The sequence below is a fragment of the Sus scrofa genome, chromosome 14, assembly GCF_054392235.1.
Source record: "Sus scrofa isolate SSC_HxYL_T2T_F1_AM1 chromosome 14, Sscrofa_HxYL_maternal_Yorkshire_Landrace_v2.0, whole genome shotgun sequence".
Lineage (NCBI taxonomy): Eukaryota > Metazoa > Chordata > Mammalia > Artiodactyla > Suidae > Sus > Sus scrofa.
In genome coordinates this window covers 150,485,885-150,510,517 of record NC_139396.1, presented here as the reverse complement: position 1 = coordinate 150,510,517, position 24,633 = coordinate 150,485,885, and the positions used below count along the sequence as shown (strand labels likewise).

At 47.4% G+C, this 24,633-nt stretch overlaps 1 long non-coding RNA gene across 4 annotated transcripts; it reads right to left on the bottom strand.

The window, feature by feature from the left end:
- Positions 1 to 2,158: 2,158 nt before the first annotated feature.
- Positions 2,159 to 22,519, bottom strand: LOC110256770 (uncharacterized). 4 transcript variants are annotated; one of them, XR_014827761.1, is made up of 6 exons: positions 22,399 to 22,519; positions 17,470 to 17,601; positions 16,575 to 16,690; positions 5,217 to 5,340; positions 3,478 to 3,857; positions 2,159 to 3,350 (listed from the first exon to the last, which is right to left on the bottom strand). It is a non-coding gene; the product is annotated as an uncharacterized LOC110256770 (long non-coding RNA). The 4 variants fall into 4 exon arrangements; XR_002338720.2 differs by having other exon boundaries at positions 3,478 to 3,642; XR_014827762.1 differs by lacking the exon at positions 17,470 to 17,601.
- Between the last annotated feature and the right edge of the window lie 2,114 nt (positions 22,520 to 24,633).

Sequence of the window (24,633 nt, the reverse complement as noted above, 5' to 3'; positions counted from 1 at the left end):
AAAAAATAGAAACAAGAAGCGACTAATTTTAAAGGAGAGGTATATTATGGGCTTGGGCTCAAGGAGGACCTCACCACGGAGGGAACCTTCGTAGGAGAAAGGAGCCAGCCTTGCAAAGGGCAGAAGGAGATCTTTCAGGCTTGGGCAAATGTCCTGGGGCAGGACGGAGGAGGGCTGAATTGAATAAGGTTGAATAACCTCCTTGAACCTGAGAGAGAAGCCATGGGGAGTGTGCGGAGTGAGAGGGGAGGGACTGGAGGACTGGGCAGGGGCCAAGCCAGGTGCTCCATGCTCTGAAGGTGGCCTGTCTTCTCCAGGCTTCTGCCAGGCTTCATTCAGCAACTTGACACAACAGACCAGTGCCTGACTCCTCCCCCCTCCCCTACTTGGCGCTCCAGGAGCACTACCCTGGGACTTAAAAGGAAAAAAACCAACACACTCTGGTCACCCTCTGCTTTGTTCCAGGGGGTTCCACAGCGGCGAGGAAGAAGCAGGCTCTCTAAAGAGTGTGGGTGATGGTCCCTCAGGCACATGTTCTCCCACCCCATCGAGCCAGCCCAGGGTGGCTGCACTCAGAATGCTGCCACGGTCGTTGATAATAATTGTTGCATTAATTGGTGCTGTCCGGACCAGACAGAACGTAAAAGATCCCACTGTGTCCAATAATTAATGTTTTTCCCTCACTGCAACGCCATTAATAAGGGGCTCTTCCAAGAAACGAGTAATTGGCTGGTGGGGTGTCATTAGGGTATTTATAGATAAGCTTTGGTCTGGAGACAGAGAGGAAAGCTGATTATGTTTATTTAGACTCTATTATCTATCGCTAATGTGTTATCCTGCGTTCCGATCGTCCCCATTCTCTGGGTCCTAATAATACTGGGCACACTCGCCATGTGATTTCAATGACCTGCAACTCGGCTTTCTCTCTGTGGCAGGGGGAGAGGGGGATGCGGGGGCGGGGAGCTGTTCGCAGGTTCTGCTTGCTCCCCCTCATCCGCTGTGAACCTTCCCTTTGCGCGGAGAAATTGAGAGCCAGGCTCTCGGAAGTACCAGAAAGACAGTTTCTTCTAATTAAACCTCAGAGGAGTGGAAGTTTCCTGGGTTTGTGATTATCTGAAGGGTTTTTGAAAATGTAAATCTGGCTTGGGGAAACATCGCTTTGAAATAGAGGGCGAGGAAGAGGCAGCTTGGGCTTGAGATGCTCCCTCAGTGGTAACAAGCGATGAAGTCTTAGCGACAGAGCAGACCCCGCATCTCACTGGAGGAGGGGACACGCTTACAAGTGCTCCCTGGACCCTGGGAAGTGGCCACGGGAGGCATGGGAGGCTGATTTTTCGCCTGGAAGCCTTTGATCCATTTGTTCTTTGCTAGAATTTTCAAAAGAGGTTTCTTAGGTGTCTTTAAAAAGTATAGATATGCACCGCGATGCGGATGGATTTAATGCCACTGGATTATGCAGTTAAAAATTATTAAAACAGAGTTCCCATCGTGGCTTAGCAGGTTAAGAACCTGAGGTAGTCTCCAGGAGGATGAGGGTTCAATCCCCGCCCTGGCCTTGCTCAGTGCGTTAAAGATCCGGCATCGCCACAAGCTGTGGTATAGGTTGCAGATGCAGCTCGGATCCCACATGGCTATGGTGTAGGCCTCAGCTGTAGCTCTGATTCAACACCTACCCCAGGAACAACTCCACATGCTGCAGGTACAGCCATAAAAAGCAAAAAAAAAATTAGGCGTTCTCATCGTGGCACAGTGGTTAACGAATCCGACTAGGAACCATGAGGTTGCGGGTTTGATCCCTGGCCTTGCTCAGTGGGTTAAGGATCTGGCGTTGCCATGAGCTGTGGTGCAGTTCGCAGACACGGCTCAGATCCCGCATTGCTATGGCTCTGGCATAGGCCAGTGGCTACAGCTCCGATTAGACCCCTAGCCTGGGAACCTCCATATGCCGTGGACACAGCCCTAGAAAAGGCAAAAAGACAAAAAAAAAGCAAAAAAATTATTAAAACAAATTTTATGTTATATGTATTTTATCACAATAAAAAATCACTAAGAAAATAAATAGAATAATATAATTTTAAGCATAGTTTAAAAGCATAAGGAAGAACTAGGGTTTTAACTTTGTAATGTATCTAATATTAATTTTAGAAACCAAATAGACTTTTTTTTTTACTTTTTCAACTTTTATTAATATACAGTTGATTTGATTGATGTCAAGTTTGTGCTAATTTCTGCTGTACAACAAAGTGATTTCATTACCCACGTACACACATCCATTCTCTTTCAGCTTCCTCTCCCACACAGATCACCACAGAACACTGTGTAGAGTTCTCTGCGAGATCCAGGAGGAAGCCACGACAACTTCTAAATGGTGTCTTCTGAGATAAAACTACCTCGAGTTAATTTTTCAAAGCCCTAAAATTACTGATAATAATTCAAGACAATTAATTCATCAATTGAGTGAGCTGGACTCAGTGGGACTCTCGATAGAACTCAGTCTTACTCATTTCGACCACTTGCAGTTTCACTGCTGCTGTGGACAATTCTTGACCCACTCCGGGCTGAAATCTCACACAAGTTCCACAGCTTTTCCTGTGACGCTCATAAATAAAGTACCCAGGCCCATCCAATAATTTTTAAAAGGTGCAGCTAGATGTGCATGTGCTTTTACCCTCTGTATACATAATACCTGTCACCCCTGTTCACATTTCTTAACTGCACTGGGTGGTGGGAAAATGTGGGTTTAGGAGTCTGGACACCTGGGTTCAAGTTCAGGGTCTGCGCATGTCACATGGTCTGTAAGGGATGGGAAGACACGAGACCTCGTGAGATGCAGCCAGGCTCAGGCACACTTGGCTGGGTTTCTTTCGGGAAGAAGTGAGATGACGCCTGTGGAGGTGCCCAGTGAGCACTTGCAGAGAAGGGGCCCCTGGAATATCTGTCTCTCCCCATCTGCCCCACGTGTGAGAGTATCTGACACTCACAGGTGTCTACATGCCCCCCAAACCCGCCCTGCCAACCTGTAAAGGTCACACCCAGGATACCCAACCCGCCTCTAGCGTTGAAATCAGCTCCCAAAAGCTGCCCTGTGCACGAATGTGTGATGTAACTTTGCAAATTAAATGTGCAATGCTTTTAGGAAAACGCTGCCCTTTCCTTGCCTGCTCCCTACCACTGGGACCAGGTAATTTGTGGGCACATCTGCTGCAGGTGTCGGGGAAGACGCTTGGAGATATTCTTAGCTCCTGGCCTGGGGTCTGAAGGCGGAGGAGCTGGCTCCGGCGACAAGTGATGCCTGCAGCATAGGGCAGGTAACAGGAGTGGGGCAGGAAGGGCTGCGAGCCAGGCTGGACCTGGGCAGGGTGAGCAGGTGGATCAGCAGGCAGGGAAGCCACAGAGCACTGCTATCGGGGGCAGGAAAGGGAGGCAGGTACCCCAACCCCTCTCCCCCCAAACCCCTATTTATTAGATATCACTTACCAGATATTTCCTGCTCCAAGCAAGCAGCTTAACCCCTCTCGGCCTCAGTGATCTCATTTGTATGGGAGGCGTACAGACTTGCTTAGCTCATGGGCTGAGGTTGTTCTGGCTGGTAGCACTTTAATTTACAGGGTGCCTGCCAGGCAGCCAGCATTGTGCCAGGTGCTGGAAGGAGAGGGACGGAAGATCAAAGAGAAAAGGAGGCAGCATAATTGTCACCCTTGCCTGAGAGAACCCATCACTTCTTCGGCAAATCCTGCCATGGCGCCTCATTTTTCTGAGCTTAAAATCCAAATTCTGTCTCAAGATCCACAGAAAACTTTGTGATCCAGCCCTGGTACTTCTCTCAGCCTATATTTTGCGATGGTTCCTTTGCTAGCCTGAAACAGAATCCAGGGGTAATGTAATTTATCTACCCAAGATGTTTTAATCACTATAATAACATATTAACTTGAATGTGGAGGGGGAAAAGTAATTTGTATCAAAACAAGATGCACTTCAGTAGCTAAGTTCTGTGACAAGACTTTACTCATCAGCCCGAGAATTTGTGTTCGTGTGAAAAATCATAGTGAATGCCACCACGAGAAACACAGACTGACGACAGGGGTGTTGTTTTGGAGACTCGAATACCAAGAATGATGTTGCCAGGGGTGACATGATTTTCCCAACATGGCAAACCCTGCTTGGTAACATTCCCAACAAAACACAGAGCGATCACCCCTTAATTTATGCAGTAGTTCCATTCCTAGAAAAATTCAGGGTATCATTAACACCGTGCTGACATTACTTTCTGTGTATATGAATTAGAGAGTTATGTCCAGGCTTAGATCAGTAGAAGTTGGCTTTTTACCTACTGATTATCTCCTGGGACATCCCCAAATCTGCAGGACCCAGGCCAGTCCACCTTTGTGTAGGACTCTTAGAGGTACCGACTGAAATCTTGCACCCTTGGTGCCTACTCATTGCATATCTGGCATCTCCCCCCGACAAATACCCCAAGTGACCTCTAGAGGACATATCACCCTCCTGGGACCCACAGATCTAACCTCTCTGTCTATCTCCCAACATTGGTCTTATCCTACCTGCTTCCTGTTGACAGTGTTCTCAGCCACACAGCTTTTTTTTTTAAGGGCTTTGGACATGCTGTTCCCTCTGCCAGGAATGCTCTTCCCCAGCTGTTCACATGGCAACCTTCCCATCCCTCATGTCTCTGCTCACCTAACATTTGCACTAGAGTGGCCTTCCCTAGCTGCCCTGTCTACAGAGCACACATCCCCAGCCCAGCTGGCCTCAATTTCATCACCTGTTCTTGGCCCTCGGGGCACACATCCTGCTGTAAGGATCTTTTTCTAGGCTGTCTTCCCCACCCAGTTCAGCCCACTTTTCTGAAAGGGTCAGAAAGCAAACATTTCAGGCTTCGCCAGCCCTACGCTGTCACGACAACTCAAGCCTGCCCCTGTTCCTCCAAAGTGGTCACACACAATATGCAAATAAGTGGGCATGGCTGGGCACCAGTAAAACTTTATTTACAAAACTGGCAGAGGCTGGATTCAGCCCATAGGCAGCAGTTGGCCAATCCCTGAACTAGATGCTCAGCTCCTCATCTGTCTGGTTTACTCTTAAATTCTTCTGGTCTCGTACAGTGTGACATGGATGCTAAGAACTGAAGGAATATACATTGAAGAAATGAGTTTGTCTGGCTGGAATGAGGAACAACTGAAAACACAAGGAACACTTACTAGTCTTAGCATTTATGGAATCAGTTCCACGCTGGTCACACAGCCTGGCACTCTCCGAGTCCTGAGAAGGGTGGGCAGGAGAATTCAGGGAGGGCTTCCTGGAGGAAGTGGCCCTGAGCAGTAGCTGAAAGAAAGATGGGATTTGGACCACGGTAGTCATGACGAATACTTGATCAGTCATGAATTCATCCCCTCACTCAGGACACTTGTTGAGTGTGGTCTCAGATTCTGGCAATGCACAGATGAACACACAATGCTCCCCAGGGCAAGAGAAGACTTCGATCCTGTTGTTAGGACAATCTGGGGATTCCAGGGCCTCTGTGGACCAGTCGCACTTCTGGGTGCCCCATGCACAGGCGAGACCAGGGTCACACCCATCCAAGTATGGCTCAGTAGTACCCCAAATAGACATTTATCCCACTGACCTTCCGCATCATCCAAGCCCACTGTGCTGTGCTTGGGAAATCAGTGCACCTGTCCTTAGCATTGCCCCAAACCCTCACCTCCCACCCAATGCAGTCACGGGGTCCCAGTCCTCTGCCCTCCCTCACCTCAATCACAGTCTGTCCCTGGAACCCCCATCATGATTAAGCAGCAGCATAATCATATGCTCATCCCAGGAAGGGATGCCCTAAGGGTGGTTCTGCAGACAGAGGCCAGGGGGGATTCTGAGCCACGGTGCCCCTGTGCCATCAGAGCACCAGGACACATCCCTTCCCAGGCAGTGTGTGTGTGTGTGTTGCTTTGTTTTGTTTTTTAAGGGCTGAACTTGCAGCACATGGAAGGCTAGGGGTCAAATCAGAGCCGCAGCTGCCAGCCTACATCACAGCCACAGCAACACCAGGACTGAGCCATGTCTGCGATCTACACCACAGCTCACGGCAAGGCTGGATACTTAACCCACTGAGCGAGGCCGGGGATCAAACCCACATCCTCATGGATACTAGTCAGGTATGTTACTGCTGAGCCACAAGAGGGGGACCTCCCTCAGACAGTTTTAAGTAACAGGGGAGGGACATTTCAGCAGCATGATGGGTACCTTGAGACCATGAGTTGACAATTCTTTGACCTTTTAAGAAATTATCTGAAATTCTTTTTAAAAAAGAGTCAAAGCTATCCCCACTCTTCCCTCTTGGTTGTCTTCCCTCCAAAGTTCAAGGCTTTGTACCTCCTGCAAACATCAGCTGCTCTTCTTTCCCTCTTAGCTTGGGCTTCTCAGAAATTCAGAGCCAAATACATAGTAGCCCAAATCATCCATGGTGGGCATGTTGAATAGTAAGTCCTCATTTGAATGGATTTTGCTGCCTTCTTTTCCCTCCCCTTGGATTTCTGGTCAGTTTTTGAAGGTGTAATGGATGCATTTCTATAGGCCAACTCACATCCTTCTAGAGATAAAGGTGACTTTTGTGTAAAAATAATCATAATTTCTGAATGTTTCCTCCGTCTCTCTAGCCCCTCCAACTCTGAGCCCATTTTATTAATGTTGGACTTAATTATTTTGAAGTTTAATTTAAACAAGGCAACTTTTGGTTAATATTTCAAAAATAACATATTTTCTACCTGCTAACAGGGGTAAAAATAGACAAATGAATTTCTCAACACAATTTTGACATCGTGTCACTACAACAAACAAGGACACACTTTCTGCAGGAACTCTACACCACAGCCACCTTCTTAATCTCCACCCTGTGCCCTGGGGGTGACCTCGAGTTAATGTGCCACACAGGGCAACCCATGGCACTCCTGCAGGGAACATTGGGAGAGTTAGGGACCACAGCCCAGAAGTTACTAAGGGTCACCCCCAAATCCCCAGAGGGCTGCTCCAAGTGAAGTGACTAAGAGCCAAGCTTTGGGACAAAAGGACCCTTCATTCATTCCTTGGTTTCTTGGCCCATTCAATAAAGCAAGTACATTTCGGGGTCAGGCTTGCTAAGCACTGGGAAATGGGAAAACACAGAAAGTTCATGCCCCCCGGCCCTCCCCTTGGAGAGTGGGGAGACCCCAATAAGCAAGGGAGCTACCAAGTGAACAAGGTCATTCCAATCTGTGCTAATGGAACAATAAGCAGAGGGGCAGGGGGAGGTGGACACATTAGGAAAGGCCTCTCCACAAATGAACCATCTACAAAGCAGAGACAGACTCACAGACACAGAGCAGACTCGTGGTTGCCTAGGGGGAGTGGGGGAGGGCCTGGGAGTTGGGGTTCAGAGATGCAAACTATTACATGTAGAATGGATAAGCAGTGGGGTCCTGCTGTATAGCACAGACAACCATATCCAATCTGCTGAGATAGACCATGATGGAAAATAATATAAAAAAAGAATGCGTGTCTGTGTGTATATATGTATATACATGACTGTGTCACTTTGCTGTACGACAGAAATTGGCACACATTGTAAATTTTAAGTGTACTTTGAAAGAAAGAGAAAGAAAAAGAAAGAAAGAAAAAGAAGGAAAGAAAAAGAAAGAAAGGCCTCTCAGAGTTGGAGACATCTGGCAGATTATGAGAAGGGCAGCAGAAGCGTGTCAAGGAAAATAACACTAAAAGTCCAAAGCAGGAAAAAAAACACATGGAGGTAGAAGGTACTAAAGTGTCGAGGCCAATGAGGCTTCAGAAAACTGTCCAGAGTCCCTGCAGATGTGCCAGTGGGGCCAAGACGATGTCATAAGAGAGGAGAAAAGAGGACAAACACTGATCTTGACGGTGGGAGAATCAAAACACAGAACAAAGAGCAGAGGTTAAAAAAAAAAAAATAGGGAAGAAGCTGGGATCCTCTTTTTCTAGAATAAACCAGTGGCTCTCCTGCAAGTGGGCATCACTGGACGGGAGAGCCAGGGGCGCTGTCAGTCTGCACACCTGCAGTTCTAAGGGTCTGCTTCCTTCCACGCCTACCTGAGGACCCCAGGCCTCCCTGCCACTACCAAGCCTGGTGGCTGTGACATCTTCAGTGGCGTTCAGGAGACCACGATGCTGTGCTGAGAATCACTGATGACCCTTTATCATCAAGCTCAAGCCCTTTCCTCTGCACCTGCCTTGAGCTTATGCTGTTCTGGGTCCCCCTTTGTAGAGGGATAAATCCATTGGATGAACGGCAAGGGTTTCCTGCCCCATCAGTGAGGGGGTGATGCTCTCGAACCCTTCAGAAAATATCCACCCGTGCCAGCAAACTCAGGGCCCTCATCTGGGGCCTGCTGGTGACATCTGAACACCAGCATCATGCAGTGAGACGCGGAGAAGGCACAAAACTCTACCTCGCCACCTTTTTAATGAGTAAAATCCTCTGGCTGCTGCCAGGGCCCTCAGAGACCAGCTATTAATGAGCGCTTAGAATAGACTGTGCCGGTTTTATACGTGTACGGTGGCCTGGGAGAGACACTTCAATTTCCATTTTACATCTGCTGCCATGTTCAAGTGTCTCCTTAAGGGCAGGAAAACACTTGGCAAATTCTGTCTTTAAAGAGACATGTTCAAAGAGAGCGTTCCTCCCCACAGCCACATTCTATATGTGAGCACTTTTCAATTTTCAAAGCATATATTTAGATTATGTATATGAAAACCTGAGCCGCGCTGGTAGGCAGCCGGGCTGCAGCTGCACACACAGCTCTTCCTGCCTCTGGGGGCTGCCAGGAGAGGGGCTTCCCTTGCTGGGTGCAGGGGATGGAAACCGCGGATGTTTTGTTCCTATTTACAGACCCTGGTCCTGGCTAGCAGGTGATGTGGGTCAGAATTTGATGAGCTGAGATGGGGGGTGGGGCTGGACCAGAGCATGAGCCAGGAGAAGCCCAGAAAAGGAGGCATGACTGGCCAAGCCACATGGGGTTCAGGTGATGGGGCTGGATTCCTGTGGCACCCTTGCACGGGGGTCTTTGCAAGATGAGAGGAGGGTCTTGAGGAGAAAGAAGGAAGAGGTGGAGATAAGAAAGGACTTTGGAAGGCTGCAGATGCTTCGAGGTCTCAGTGACAACCCTGTTATCACAAGAGGCCATTGTCTGCAATGGGGAGTGAGTGTGAAGGCTGGGAACACACCAGGTGGCCTCGTGGTGTGGCAGAAAGCACAACCTCTAGCTCTTGCACTGACCACGGGCTGCTACCACAAAAATACCACAGGTGATGGTGTAAACAGACACTTATTTCTCACAGTCCTGGAGCCTGGAAGTCCAAGATCAAGGTCCAGCATGGTCAATGCCCAGGGAGAGCTCTTTTCCTGGCTTGTGGATGGCCACCTTGTCACTCTGTCCTCACCTGGCAGAGAAAGGGAGAGCCCTGCAACCTTCTTCCCCTTATAAGGGCACCAATCCATCATGGGGGCTCCACTTTCATGACCACATCCAAACCTAATGACCTCCCAAAGTCCACCTCCAAATACCTTCAAACTGGGAATGAGGCAACAACCTATGCATTAGAGCGTATATGGGAACAAGGGACAGACATAAACATTCAGTGCTTAGCACCAGCTGTGTGATATTGAGCAAGTTGCTTGGCCTCTCTGAGCCTCTACTTTTCATCTGTAAAATGGGATCATAATCCTTCTCCCTGTTGTGAGGATAGCATGACTTGCCACACGTACAATGTGCCAGGGACACAGGTAGACCTGGCTCAGTGGTGTCTGTGTTTGTTTCTACAGCCCGATAATCACCTGAATCCTCCAGAACAGAAAAGCCATCCCCCAATCAACCTCAGAAGACCCACAGAATAAATGTGTCATGAACAGAAGAAACCCAGAGATATAAAACATATCCATACTTTGAAAGGGGACGGTGCGGGATGAAAGTCTCTGACAGTGTGAATTACTGTTGATTTCATCATCGTTGCCAGCCCCAGAAAGCACAGTGCTTCCAGCCCTAGGCCTCTGGCATCCCATGGCGTTTCCAATTATCTCCAAATATGTTACAAAACTCTGACCAAAGCTAACTTGAGTTTTCTCTAATTCAAAAAGTCACCATTCTCCATCATCAGCACTTTGGCAAGGCGGAGAGGTGCCACAGAACCAGGCCGTGGCGGGGTCAACCTGCTGCTTCTCCCATTATTCCTCACTCACGAGTCTCTATGTTCTCGGGGTAGCAATGTGTCTAGTGAAAGACTCTGCTTCCCAGCCTCTCTTACAGGTAGGTATGCCTACGTGACTAACATCTAGACATTGAAACAAGAGAAACTCATAGGGAAGGACTTCAGGGAAGGGTCTTTGAAAGAGAGGAAAAATGACAAGAGAAAAACCCCTTTGTTTTACCCTCTTCCTTCCTTCCTGCTAACTGGAATGTGGACACAATGGCTGGAGCTGCAGCAGGCATGTTGAAATGCTGAGGATGGAAGCCAAATGTTGGGAATGGCAGAACAAGAAGAAAAACACACAGCCTGGGTCTCAGATGATCATGAAGCCACCCCACCAGCCTACCCAGGATTCTTGTCCATTAGAGGGGAAACCTTTACACACTTAGCCATTGTTAATGGAGTTTTCTGTTGGGTTCAGCTGAACCTACTCCTAATATATGTATTTAGTTACTGGAGGCTGGTGATTGTGTGAAAGGGAAGCTCTGGGTCCCTGGCTACTAACCCATTGTTGGCAGGAAACACGAGTGGGGAGGGGGGCAGACAGAACATCATGGTACAGGATGAGCATCCAAGAGCACCTTCCCATGAGTGCCCACCCATCTTAACTAGCGCTAGACCCCAGGTAGAGTGATCCACCCTTCTCCGTTTTACCTTCTAGAGACCCCCAGCCTAAGCCAAAATCCTGTGCAGGGGGAGGGTACTGCCACAGGAAAAGGACATGAGTCAAAATGAAGCCTGGTTCCAATCCTACCTCTGACTCTTAACAGCTGTGTGACTTTGGACAAACCACTTAACCCTTGAGTTTTAGTCTTCTTCTCTGAAAAATGGGAATCACCAGTAACACCCACGGCAAAGGGCTCTGTGGACAATGTAAATAAAGTAGCTGGAATTTAGCCCCTGAGAATGATAGCTGTGATTATTACAGATTAGTTGTGAACCAATATTATTATTTTCAGAGAGCCGTCTTGGGGTAATGGCACATCCTCTCTTCGTAAAGGTGTGAGGTGGCAAGGCTTTGCGCAGTGGCATTGCTCTATTTTTTTCTCATGTTAAGGTGGAATTGGCTCTAGCACCATGAAGGTCAATCCTAACTGTCTGCGAACTGGAAAGAGGACAGGACTGGCAGGGAGAGACCCAGTTTCTGTCACTGCTTCACCATGAATTAGCTGTGTGACCTCAGGCTAGTCACCACCTCTTTCTGAGCCTCAAATCCCCAACCCATGAAATGAGGATGCTAGATTCCATGTCTGGGACCCCTTCCAGCATCCAAGTGCAGCAACCCACGTCAATACAGGGGAGCCTGAGAACCAGGATCAGAACAGTCAACGCACCTGCTGTCCTTCTACCTGCTGTCAATTTTGCCCCCAGTCTCCTCAGCCCCTCAGTCATTCACAGTGTTCTTTCCTATTATATTCCTGTTGTATCAAGGGCCTGATCTTGATTAAGTCTCATTTCTGCAGACACTGAAAGACTGGGGCAAAGAGAGTCTTGAGAGCATCGGTTGATCCACTTGATGTCAAAATTCAGATGTGCAAAGCCAATCAATTGGAAGCTTATTGGTTCATAAAAGAATCATCTGGAAGCACAAATAATCTTGCCCATCTGTGTCTTAATCACATGGGTCCCTCACGTAGTTGATGGGAAGCAAATTATGCTGAGCGATTGGCTACCAAGCTTGAGGCCCTAAGCACATGTTTAACATACAGGATTAATTCAGTCCTCTGTGTAAGAATCCCTCAGGTAGGCATCTCATCCGTACATTGCCAACAGGGTAGAGGGCCATTAAAGTTAGATATTTTGCTTAAGTTAAGGTCACACAGACAATAAATGGTTGAATCAGGATTGGAATCTAGATCTAATCTAGGTTGTCACCATAGCACCATAATCTGGAAGCCAGAAAGAGAAAAAGCACAAAATGGGGTGATGCCAGGCAACAGAAGAGACTATGTGACTCTGTGGCTATGTGACTTTGGGACAATGGCAGGATCTCTCCCTGCCTGTGTTTTCTCAGGTATTAAAAATGGGCATTGGATAGATCAGAGCCCCATTCTCCAGACTGGGACCTGGTGGGAGATGTCCAAGCTGCGAGGATGCCCCCACCCCTTTCCACACTCAATACGTCTCCGGGCTGCCAAGGACACAATGCCCTTGGGAACCTCTCGATGGACAGAAGGCTGGGGATCTTGACTTCACACATCTTCTCTTCCCTGCCCATCTCCAGGTGCCCACCACCTCATGGGTGTCTCCACTGGATCTGCAGATCCAGGCAGGTCTGCTTACAAACCCGAATGTGTAACATCTGGGCTGTGTGGGATAGCTGGCCTGTTTGACTCCTCTCTAAATGGCCACCCAACTCCCACTCTACAGACTCTCACCACCCAGTAGTTTCTTTAGGGGATGAGAGCCCCTCAACTGCACGGCTTACCTGCATCAGCCGTGCAGTGCCAAATGATGTAACCATTCCATGGAATCCTATGAGACTTTTGCAACAAATAGATGGTGTTGCTGCAAAAAATTTAACAGGTCAACAATTGACACTGGAACTCTTTCAGATTTGCCAATGAATCTGATGCCCACGTGTTGCCAAAAGCATTTATTGTCCCATAATTTGATTTACTTTTTTTTTTTTTTTCCATGCTGCTCCTGGTGCCTGCAAGTAGGGGCAAAATGGCTGATGTCTCCAGATGCCACAGAGGCTAATAAAGCTTGCTGTGCTCCCAGCATGCTCTCTGCTGTCAGAAACCGGCAATTAACTTAATAGGGTTCTTGAAATGGAGTCGATCCGGGAAATGCGGCATGTGTTGACACTCTCCCGCTGATCCAGGCAGCCTCCCACCATTGACTTGCAGGGTCTATTTGCTATTTGAATTATTTAGGAGCTTGTTATGTGAATTAAAAAGCAGCACTTTGCAGCATTAAGTCTAATATTTTATGATCTTCAATTGATTAGGTGGGCTTTCAGGATTACATGGAAAGGTTAAGATAAAACACACTTCAGACAGGCAGCTCTCGCCAGTCAGCTTTGCTTTTCAAAAACCTAGATGAAAACCCAAAAGAGATTGCTTCCTTTTTCTCTTCCAAGCGAGGCTTCTGGAACCTGCTTTCGAACCATCAAAGGGCTTTTCCACCCTGAGGATCCCGGGTGCCCTGGGTTCTCAGGACAGGCAGGAGGCTGGTCCCTCATTTCTCTACTTTTCTTTTGTCTCTTTCTTGGAACAAAGATACCAGTGATGACAGGATGCCCAGAGGGACTGCCTCCCAAGCCTGGGCCTGCAAGGGGAAAACACTGCCATGGGTTCCCAGCCACTCACTTGGACCTGGATGGGTACCACGGCAGCACCTGCCCTTGGCCAAGGGTGTGGGTAGCATACGCCCCATGCAACACCAAGTTTACCAAGTGCCAAGCTCCAGAGGACCTCCCCTGCCACGAGTGCCAATTTACACTTTCCTGCCCCGCCACCACCTATCCCCAGGCCAATGACAATAGCTTTCTACAGGGATTTTCCCATCAGTTGCATCCCCATCCACACTACATTCTGCAGCCAAACACTGTGGGTTTTCTAAAACCCAAGTGGCTCTGGGACCCCAGATCTGACATCTCTAAACCTCCACATCTTCACCTGGACCACAGGCTACTTAAAACTCACGTCACAGTATAATGGAGAAGGATTTAAAGAAGTAACAGGAGGCCTGGAACAGAACAGATACTTAATACATTAAGGTCATTATTATTTTTAACTCTTATAAACCTCATCCAAGCTCAAGATTTTTTTTTTTCCCAGAACACCATAAAGATAGTCCCTGATCCCTGAAATCAGCAATCCTGTGCAAAACTAACATCTGCCACACCCCAACCCTGCAGCCAGTTCTGAGAAAGGGGATGGATGCAGCATAGCCCTCCAGCCTCTAGAGGGCGCTCCACTTAATAGGGGAGGCAGCACTGAAGGAGTCCATCTCACCCGAGGCAGAAGGAGGGATGTGTGTTGAGGGGTTGGAGGATGGGGGAGAATTGAGCCAAGTCTCTGGGGATCCGCTGAGAGGAGCCTAATTCTGTGACCCATGACCCATCAGATCTGGAGGATGTGCCATTAGGAGGAGAGCAGACACTTTGACAACGGCAGCAGGAGGAAGAGTGTCTGGATGATGAACAGGGCCGTCTTAGGAGACCTCTGCCCTGAGAGGTGAGGCTGTCGCTAAAACCTCTTAGGGAAGAAGTTATCTTCAGGACCTCTCTGCTAGAGGGAGGCCCTGAAGCCAGGAAGTTGCTCTCGGGAATTATCTCACCACCACCACCAAAAACAACTGCTGGGTCTGGTTTTTTAAGGGAGTAAGGTCCTCACCTTGGGTCATATAGATGAGCTTGAGGGGGCTAGGGGCCAAGAAGACTCTAAAATATGTGCAAAATCTTATGTGAATGTATGCAGGTACATATGCGAGGTAGAGGTTCTATAAAATTCTGTGTTTGTCAAGATAGGCTAACTGCTAGCTGCAGTAACAAATAATCCCTAAATCTCAATGGTTTAATACATATGTCCCAGAGCAAGCAGGCCGATAAGGCATAGGCAGTGAAAGGTAGGATTCTGTTGGCAAGGGCTCCACCATTTTCAACACGTGGTTTCCAAGGTCACTCTGAGTCACATCCTGTTGGCAGGTGGAGGAGAAAATGAGCATGAAAGATCTTACAAGAAATTTTAAGGCCAGACCCGGAAGTAGAATACATTACTCCTGCCCATATTCCATTGGCTAGAACACAGTCACATGAGGCCCTTGGCTGCAAAGGAGGTTGGGAAATGTAGTCTTCCTGTGTACACAGGAGGGGAAGAAAACTGGTTTGGAGATCACATCTCATAGCCTTGCAAAGGAACTTGTGTAGAGGGGAGATAAAAGGGCAGGGGATGAAGAAGAAGAAGAAGTACCATTTGCTTTATGTACATTATTCACTTAATTCTCACTATTAATAATAGATTTTTTTTTACTTAATATCCATCTTATAGAGAAGAAAATTGGAATTCAGAAGACTAAATCACTTACAAAACATCACACAGTAGCGAGTGGTGGGGCCCAGAATACGAATTCTCTCTTGTCAAGATACAGATGTAAAGGCATCTCATTTTACGACTTTTACATATTATATATTTTGAGAGGGAAGGCAGCTGTGGATGGAGAAGATAATTTTGACTTTGTATTTGGGGGTCAATTAACATCTATTGACTTTTTACTCTGTGCCAGACACCATTCAAAATGCTTTTCTATATGTGGAACAATTAACTCCTCCAATAACCCTCTGAGGTACCTCTAGCTATTAGCCCAGCTTTATGGATGAGGAAATGGGAGCACAGAGAAGTTACATAGTTTGCCCAGGATCCCCCAGCTAGTAAGTGAGGGACCTGGACTCCAACCCCAGTGGCTCGGCCAGTTCCAGAGACAAACATTCCTTCTCGTGCATGCACTCACTCAGCGTGCAGTTGCCCTTGGCCACCCCCATGAGTTCAAGACAAGCAGAGAATGTGTCTCCCTCATGCCCCACCTTGCAGCCCAGGCCTGCCCCTCCCCCACCTCAGAAGTCATGGTCTGAGGGCAGGCCTCTGCCCAAGGGCGTGCTGACATGCCAGCAGAGTCCCCAGCCACTGGCAAACTGAAAGCCCCATGGCAGAGCCCACTGGTCCATGTTGGGCAGGTACTGTAAGTCCACAAGCAGCTGGCATCTCTTCTCAACCCCATTCAATCCACCTGATGGCTTCATGAAAGTGGATTTTTACTATCTCTGACCACTGGGTCATTTAAGCCAAAATAAATTTGGCTACTGGCGCCAGAAGCAGACCTAGGATGTACGAGGAGGGGAACGGAGGCAGCCTGGTCCATACTCAGGCCCCCTGGCCTCCAAGAGGCCGGGTCACATGGGGTGAGGTCCTGGGGATGGGGCAACATCTCACACAAAGTCAAGGTATTGACTTGAGGCTCTTACCCAACAGCAGCAAGCTGGTGGGCAGTGGGGGGAGGGGGAGTGAAATCACCCGCAGGCACTCAAGACAGGTGGGCTCCCAACTGAGGAGGGGTGAAGGGCGTAAAAGTACCAAGGTCAAGAGAGGGGTCCCTCAGATGAAGGGGACACTAAAGCCAAAAATCCAGAACCAGAAGAGGGAAGGGGCAGCCCCATGTGCCCCGTTTGTTCCAGGACCCCTGGGAGCGGAGATGCCAGGCCTAGAGTCAGTTGGATCAGATCAGAGCCCAGCTCCTCCAATTCATTAACCCCAGAGTTCCCACCCCTCAGTTTCTCAGCCTGTAAAATGGACACAACATCATCTCACCTCACAGGGCTGCAGAGGGTGGTCCAGTGCGATGGAGCACGCAGAGCACCGAGCACCAGGCCTGGCAGGATGCTCTCCATGTTGGCCTGGGGCCTGGGGCCTCTACATACAGTTCTCTTAGAAAAAGACAAAAGAAAAAGGAAGACACAATTCTTTAATCATCTATATCATCAAACAAGACACCTCATTCGTAGCTGTTTTGTAATTAAAACAACCTCCCCTTCATTTTCCATAATCCTGCATCCTGATCTTTAAGGCAGGTCAGTGGCCTGGTGAGGACCTGGCCCAGAGAACCGAGTGTTTCTGAGGTCAGCATTTATACTTCGCAGCACTGTTCTTTGTCCAGTTGCTTCCTTCATCCCTGAAGCAGCCTGGGAGGTGGGGAGAGCTGACCTCATGACCCCCACTTCACAGCCAAGGTCATGGAGACTCCCCAAGGGTTTCCATGAGCAAGCAGCAGCTCTGAGCTCCAATGCAGGGTGTTGCTGGTGACACGGCAGGGGCTCAGAACCCTCTTAACTGCCTGAGGACCAGCACATGGGCATCAGGACTGTCAGGCAGAAGCAGGGTTATGAGTGTAGGCCCTGGAGAGAGACTGTGAGTTCCGATCCCAGCTCTGCCACCGGCTTGCTCCTGAGACCGTAGGAAAGCAATGGACCTTCCTGCATCTATTTCTAAAGTGGGGATGACATTACTTCCTACCTCCTAGGGAGCCATGGGTGCCATGAGACTCAAAGAGCTAATGATATGTGTAAAGCAATGAGAACAGGACCTGGCATATCGTAAGAACCATTATGTGTCACTACTAATTCCCCATGCGGGAAACCAGACCCACCCACCATCTGTTTGCTTCTGACGCTCTGTGCCCCTGGATGCAGCTGAGGCTGCATCTTACCCATCGTGGAGAATAAGTCAGAGGCACAATGCCGTGTGGTGGTTCGAAGTGCAGGCTCTAGTTCCAAGTTCAGACCCATCACTTCCTCGCTCTGTAACCTTGGCGAGCTCTCTGCTCTGAGCCTGTTTGTGCCTGCATAAAAGGGAATCATCATAGTCCCTGTTTCACAGAGATGGGAGTATTTTGTTCAGCGATGGAACCCATATGAAGCATCTAGAACAGTTCCTGGCACATGGGAAGTGCTAAACAAGTGTCTGCTATTATTGTACCGATGTCCCCGGCAGGCACCAGTTCCAGTGCACGATCCAGTGGTGCTAAGCAACTAGTTTTGCATCCTTAAATGAATCGAGTATTGATACTTGTTCTCTGGATAGCCAGAGGTCTTCTCCAGCTTTTCTCCCAAAGGTAGAAGCCTGGGGCGGGAGTTGGCTACCAAGGATTGCCACTGTGTCCAAGATACTCATTGTTTATAATGACCTCACTGAGTAAATAGAGTGAGATGCGGAGCCTGGCCAGACCTTCCAGAAATACTCTGTCCCTGGCTCCAGCCTGGATGAGGAGACACAGTGACCCTGTGATCCTAGCCAGTTGACTCACCTTCCCAAGAAGAGCTGAGCTGCTGATGCAGCCCCACCCAGCCTCTGTCTGCCTCTTTCAGATGGTCTGGCAAGCCCAGCAGGAGCCAGCCTAAAGCAGCTGGCTTCAGTGAGAAGGAAAAGCAGGTGTGAATCTGTGATTAATGCCAAAGAGGCCACTCTAAAAAGCAGAGAAGAGCTCCGGCCAGGGAGCTTGAGGACAAAAGGCCAGGGCCACATGATGTGGCGCGGGGGGGGGGGGGGGGGGGGGGGTTACACTAAAGGGCAGATAGCACCAAGGTGGCACTGCTGTGCTGTAAAGTGAGGGGCTGCAGGGGGCCTGAGCTCCAGGTAGGTTGGAAATCCAGAAGGCCCCCTCCTTGACCTCCAGCACCAGGAAGCTGTGGGGAGAGTTCAAAGAAACTGACTCCAGACTCTAGGTCAAAACTGATCAAGGTAGAAAGATGGTGACTCCAGAAGAGTTCAATTAGCAACCTTCCTGAGAACCTAGATCTCCTTAGAACATTATTAATTTTGAAAATGTAATTTCCATGCCAGTGATTTCACTTGGAATCTTGAATGACAGAACTGGGCACTCAGAGATAATGCAGCTCAACCACACTGACTACAGGTCAGAAGACTGACTCCATTCATCCCTTCGGCAGGATTTCCTGAGCACCTACTGCATAGCAGTTACTGATCAAGGAGCTGGGACCCACAGAGAACTAGACAAACGAGATCCCCGTGCTCATGGAACTTAGATTTCGGGGAGGCTCAGCAAATAGAAACATTCAGATAAGGATAAATATTAGGAAGAAAACCAAGGGCATTGTGATAGTGATGGGTCATGAAGATCTCACAGAGGTGACAGTCGAGTTGAGGCCTGAAGCTGAAGCCGTGACAGGAGCAGAGCAAGAAAGAGCTCTGCCAGCCGGGGCAAAGGCCCTGAGGCAGGGACCCATTTATGGAAGCCCAGAAAAAGGGAAAGGGGAATATGACTGAGGTCAAGTAACCCCTGATGATAGTTTGAGGGCACTTTGCTTTGTGCCAGACACCATTCTAAGCCCTTTACTGGCAGCTTATTAAATGCTCATAAGGACCTTTGAAGGTAGGATTCCATTATTAACCCCATTTACAGGTGTGGAAACTGAGGCCAGAGAAGTCAAGTAACCAGCCCAAAGTTGCCCAGAGAGGACAGGGCAGGCAGAATTCCCTCCCTGGCACTCCAAATCTAGGCAAAAGCTGGAGGACATAGATCCTGTGGGTTTCGCAGGTTTCCCAGCCAAACAGGCGCTCTGGTCATCCCCTGGGACCGCAGTGTGCAGAGCCAACCAAGCTGCCTGGTTCAGCCTGGCCTCCCGCTGCTCCCTGGCTCTCTCGCTCTCTCTCGCTCGCTCGCTCGCGCGCGCGCCTCCTCCTCCGGAAGCCCTCCAGGATGTCTTGGGGAGGCCAGAGTGGTAAGGTTAACCCACTCTCTGAGAGCCGGTACCACCTGCATCCCCCTGCCCCGCCCGGCCCCGGAACTCTTATGCCCTCAAGTCGACAGCGCATGTCCAGCGCCATAAACCCCCCTGGTGACCACGCGGTGGGCACCCGGCCGCTGGCGCGCACGCGCTGACCCTTGCGGGCACCTCGGCTCGGGCGAGACCCGCAACCCGCGACCCCCGCGCCCAGGCATACGAACGTTCCATCCTCGAACCTCGGCGACCCGAGGATCCCCAGCCTCGCGGTGGCGCGGACTGATTGGCAGGTCCCCCCCCAGGCGGGAATGGGGGCCGGGGGAGGGCTGTGGTGCACAATTGCTGTTTTTACTCCTGCCATCATTAATTCAACTATTGACAGAGAAAGGAGGGTCCGCCGCGGCTTTGTGTCACGCACTCACTGTAATTTACTTGAAAAGAATTAAATCACAATTACCTGCCATTCGTTTTGCATAAAACGAGCCTAAGGAGGCTGCAATCCCAGAGTGCTTGAAAGGACAACAGCCCCATTGTTGCCTTATTAGAACAATATTTCTCAATTTGAAACTTAAAACATTGAAATTAGCAGCTTTGTTTGACTGCGGTGGCCACGGATAGGCGAGACTGACACCCCACCTCGGACTGCAGACATTACAGTTAACGAGCATAATTTTCATTCATTTAGGTCTAGACCGATCTTTTAAAATCGTTGCATTTAGTGTACAAATGTACCTCCCAAATGTTAGAAAGGAAAATGTAATCTTTTGTCTGTTACCCTAGCCCGGTTGATAAATTATCTAAATGCCATGAAAATTCCTCTTGCTGGAGCTAAAATCAGAGCAAACTGTAATTAAGCCACCGGAGATTTGGTTAAATGTCCAAAGACATCACACTGTTTCTCAAATAAAGTTACTTCTGTTCTCATTTTCACTCCTTTCATGACATGGTCGTCAGGTAAACATGACTGATGAGCTTTTAGACCCAGGTTTTTAAAGCGTGTTTAAAATATTCAGTTCTGCAAAATTACATCACCGTTAACTGGTGTGTTCAGCAAATCTGAAGCTAGGCTAGGTTTTTAACAACTTCTGTGAAAGTAAACTGCTGCTTTCAGTGAGCTGTAGTTTCCATTAACATTAATGGTTTTTCAATAACAAAATGTAACTGTGCGATCAGGCTCCTCTATTAAAAAGAACCCAGTTAACTAATTGTAAGAAGCCTTGAACAACCAGGAAAAACTGCAAATTTAAAAATACAATTGGTAACATTGGGAATTGTGTTCACATAAAGTAGCATGTTATACTGCTTTATGGATGTGAAAAGAGAGATGATCTATTTCCTCTCCATAAATCTATAAATAAGGTTGAAAATGGAAAAGGTGAATGAATAGAAAGATAAAACTTTTAAAATCTGAGTGGCAAAAAGCAAGCTGAAATGCAGATTTAGTGCCAGGAATAATTAAACTGCGAAGTAAAAAAACCCTGTAACCTAGGAAAGCAAGTCAAAGAAAGAGTAAAAATACCCCTGTTATTGCTAACAGTGGACTTTCCTAACTTTAAAAAGTTTAATTTTATGATTGAAATGTTACCAGTATTTTAAGAGGTTTAAAAAAAAAAAAAAAAAGATTGAAGGCTGCCGCTATTTTTTTTTTTTTTACGATGAATGGTCATTTCCTTTAAAGAAAAACATTTTATTGCCTGTTCATTTTTATTTTTAAAATGAGTGTGAAACTTATAATGTTTAATGTTATTTTGAGTGACTTAAAATTTGTAAGTAATGTTTCCTTTATTCTGTGAGAAGAGAATAAATATTTGACTTCAGCAGAAAACAAATTACATGCAGAAGGATCCCAGGACTCAACTCTATTTTCATGACTGGGCTTTTGAACAATAATCCATAGAAGTGGGCAGAAAGGGATTCATCGGGCAAATGAAACAAAGTCCCTGATCTATATTCCTATTCTGATATCACCTCCTGGAATATCGGCAACATTTTAAGTTCCAGTCTAAGCCATGAATTCCTTCAGAACAAATCAAATGTCTTTAAAGAATATTTTCTGTTTGAAAAGGAATTAAGCTCTCCTGAAAGAATTTTAAAGGTTGTGATAGTCACAGTCTGATAAAGCAGCACCTTTAATGAAATTCTAATTAGCAATTTCATGCACTTTGCTATTAGTCATATCAGATTAGTGCACATTTTCACAGCCTTCCTTTAATTAAGTGCACTTATTCCAAGTTTCAAACACTTTCCTTATAAGATGAAAACTGTGCTGAAATGTTATTTAGTAAACAGAGGAAGTGTGAAAGTGTAGGTGTGCGTGTGTACAGGGACGGACATTTTTAACTGTCTACAATTTTTTTTGCATGTAGAGTTGGTGAACTCAGATTTTCATGCTTTCTTTCTTGCATTCTCAGTGTTTCTTTGACATCTAAAGGACCTATTCAAATCCTTAGCCCAAGTACACATCATGTGTGTTTTTGCCTAAAACATATTTTCTGTGTGTGTCTATGTGTCAGAAGATCTTTTGCCTAAAATGTCTTTTCTTTATGTTTGTGTGAGTGTGTGCGTGTGAGTGAGAGAGAGAGAGAGAGAGGGAAACTGTGTAATATACAATATTTAGTTTTAAAAATCTCCTCTGAAAAGCAAGGAACAAGAATTTGCCTGTATAAAACCCCCATCCCCATCACCTTTCGAAGGCACCTCCTTTCCTTTGATAAGATTACATTCGACCTTCTAACTTTCATTCTGAAGCCCCAGCCAGGAGCAGGCAGCCAGCTCTGTGCTAAGCCGGATCCCCGGGCACCGGATGTCTTCCCTTCATTTCAGACTCCACTTCTCCTCTGCAGGAGCCCAGCAGTCAGTCCCAGCCATTCATTTCCACGGAGAGCAGGACCTACCTTAGCGACTCACACCCTGCAGACCCCAGAATCCCCCAGCTCTTCCCTTCCTCCCAGCTTGCTGGAGGGTTGCTCCAATTCAGGGAGATTGTATTGTCTGGGAATCAAGCTGATCTTATCTGTAGCCTTTTGTCAAGTGGAAATTTTTGTTGCCTGTTTTGCTCAGAGGTTGAAACTTGTAATATATTAACTAATTGCTTGCATCTCTAACACATGTTCTCATGTTGGTGTCATTCATTTATACTGTAACATTTTTGACATTTTTAGATTGTCTCTTGGGACTCCTGGGCCTCTTAGCAGTTCCCTCCATGAAGAGTGTTTGCCTAATCATTACTGACTGACATCTCAATAACAAGCAACCTAGGAGTTGGGCGCATCTATTGAAGAGTTCTGGGGTGTGTGCGTGTGTGCGCGCATGTGTGTGTGTGTGTGTGTGCGCGCGTGTGTGTGCGCGCGCGTGTTTTAATTCATGGTCTACTTTGTCAAGTCATGTGTGAGCCATAATTTAAGCTAATAATTACCAGACATGAATTCAATGAAACATTGGTGTCTACACTTTAAAAAAATAGTCCTGCATTTTAATGCATTCAGAAAACGTTTGCCTAGGGCCAGGCTGGGTCCAACACGCATATGGAAGCACTTTAAAAGTGATAAATGATTTGGAATCTACCCTGTCTACTGGTGTGCTTCTCAGGAAAGAAAATTAGAGCTAACAGGTGTTAGATAGGGAATGCTGGGGCATTTTAATAGAATTGTCAAAATGTTGGTACCAGATGTTGACATTAATGCACACAACTCGGAACGTAATGCCGGGCCGCCATTTAAATGATTATTTGTTTAAATTTCAAGTCGCCAGCAGGAAATCCTTACTTTGTTCATCACCTTTCTCTACACACCATCCGCCTGCTCTTTCCCCTACGATTTGCATCAAAGTGTCCTGGCTGTTCAGCTCACATATGCATGCTTTAAATAATCCATGCCTGTCAAATTTCATTTTTTCTTTTCAGATCATACTCATCACATCCCAACTCTCGCCAGCCTTGAAGTCTGCCTCAGTGTATTCCTATATGAGAAAAAAATGATTTAAATACTGCCAGTTACAGGATAATTAATCTTTGAACTACCCGGTAACTTCAAATGTATATACCAAGTAATCTGCATGAACTTGTAATTACTATGTATTTATACGATATTTTCCATGTAATCACCAAGTCGTTACATGGTTATGTGAGCCTTGTAAATTATGGCGATAGCAGAAAACTAATCTCTCCCACGACACTGCAAAAAGCCCGTGCAGGAGCTGCCCGTATCCACTGCAGTCAATTAATCGAAGGATCCAGAAAGAGTCTATCCGTTAAAGGAAACTAGAAGGTTTGCCTGCAATAGCGTTCCAACTTTAAGAAATAGCAGGGGATTGAGAGACTGGTGAGGTGGGCAGAGAGCAGCCTTCCCCATTCAGCTTCCATACAAAGACTGTGATTGGTTTGGGGCATTTATTGCTGCTGCAGTTGAAAGGCAATTGGAAAAAAAAAAAAAGTCTCTAGGCAAAGTCCACCATCAGCTCTGCAAGCAGCTTTGCACTGTGACATGGGGAAGGCCCTAAAATAAATTCCAATGTGAGTTTCAAGAGCCTACCCCGAGGCGGATTTGATTTGTCATCTTTTTGAACCCAGTTAAAGCAGAAGCAAAATCTTCAGATTTTCCAGATTGAGGCACCTTGCCCCAAGTCTCCAAAGGTGTCTTCCTTCACAAACAAGTGTGTGTGTGTATACACACGCATGTGAGCACATGCTCACACACTCATTTGATATCCTCAAAAGCTACATTGGACCATGAGGTCCCCTTGTTCAAAAGCAAACATCCAAACATTAAGGACCTTTCTCCCTCCTTGAGAGGCACCCTCCTTTCTCCTTGACTGGACTGCTGAGGTCTGTTTTTCCCGACCTGGGAAAGGATGGGGACATCTACAGCACCATGGCCTTTCTGGGAGCTATCAGTGGCCACTCAGAGTAGAGCAAGGGCAACAGAGAGCCTAAATCTGTTCTGGATTCTGGACTTCCACAGAGTCACAAGCCTTCCTCCCTGAAGGGTCTACCAAGGCCTTGCTGCTCAGCTGACCCATGCTCAGACCCTGGCTTGCCTCCCACGCAGCTCCAAGACAATGTCCCCAATCCACTAAGGGTCAACAGCCATGTGGCTTAGCCTCCTTAAGCCTTGTCTCTTCAGAAGTTCACC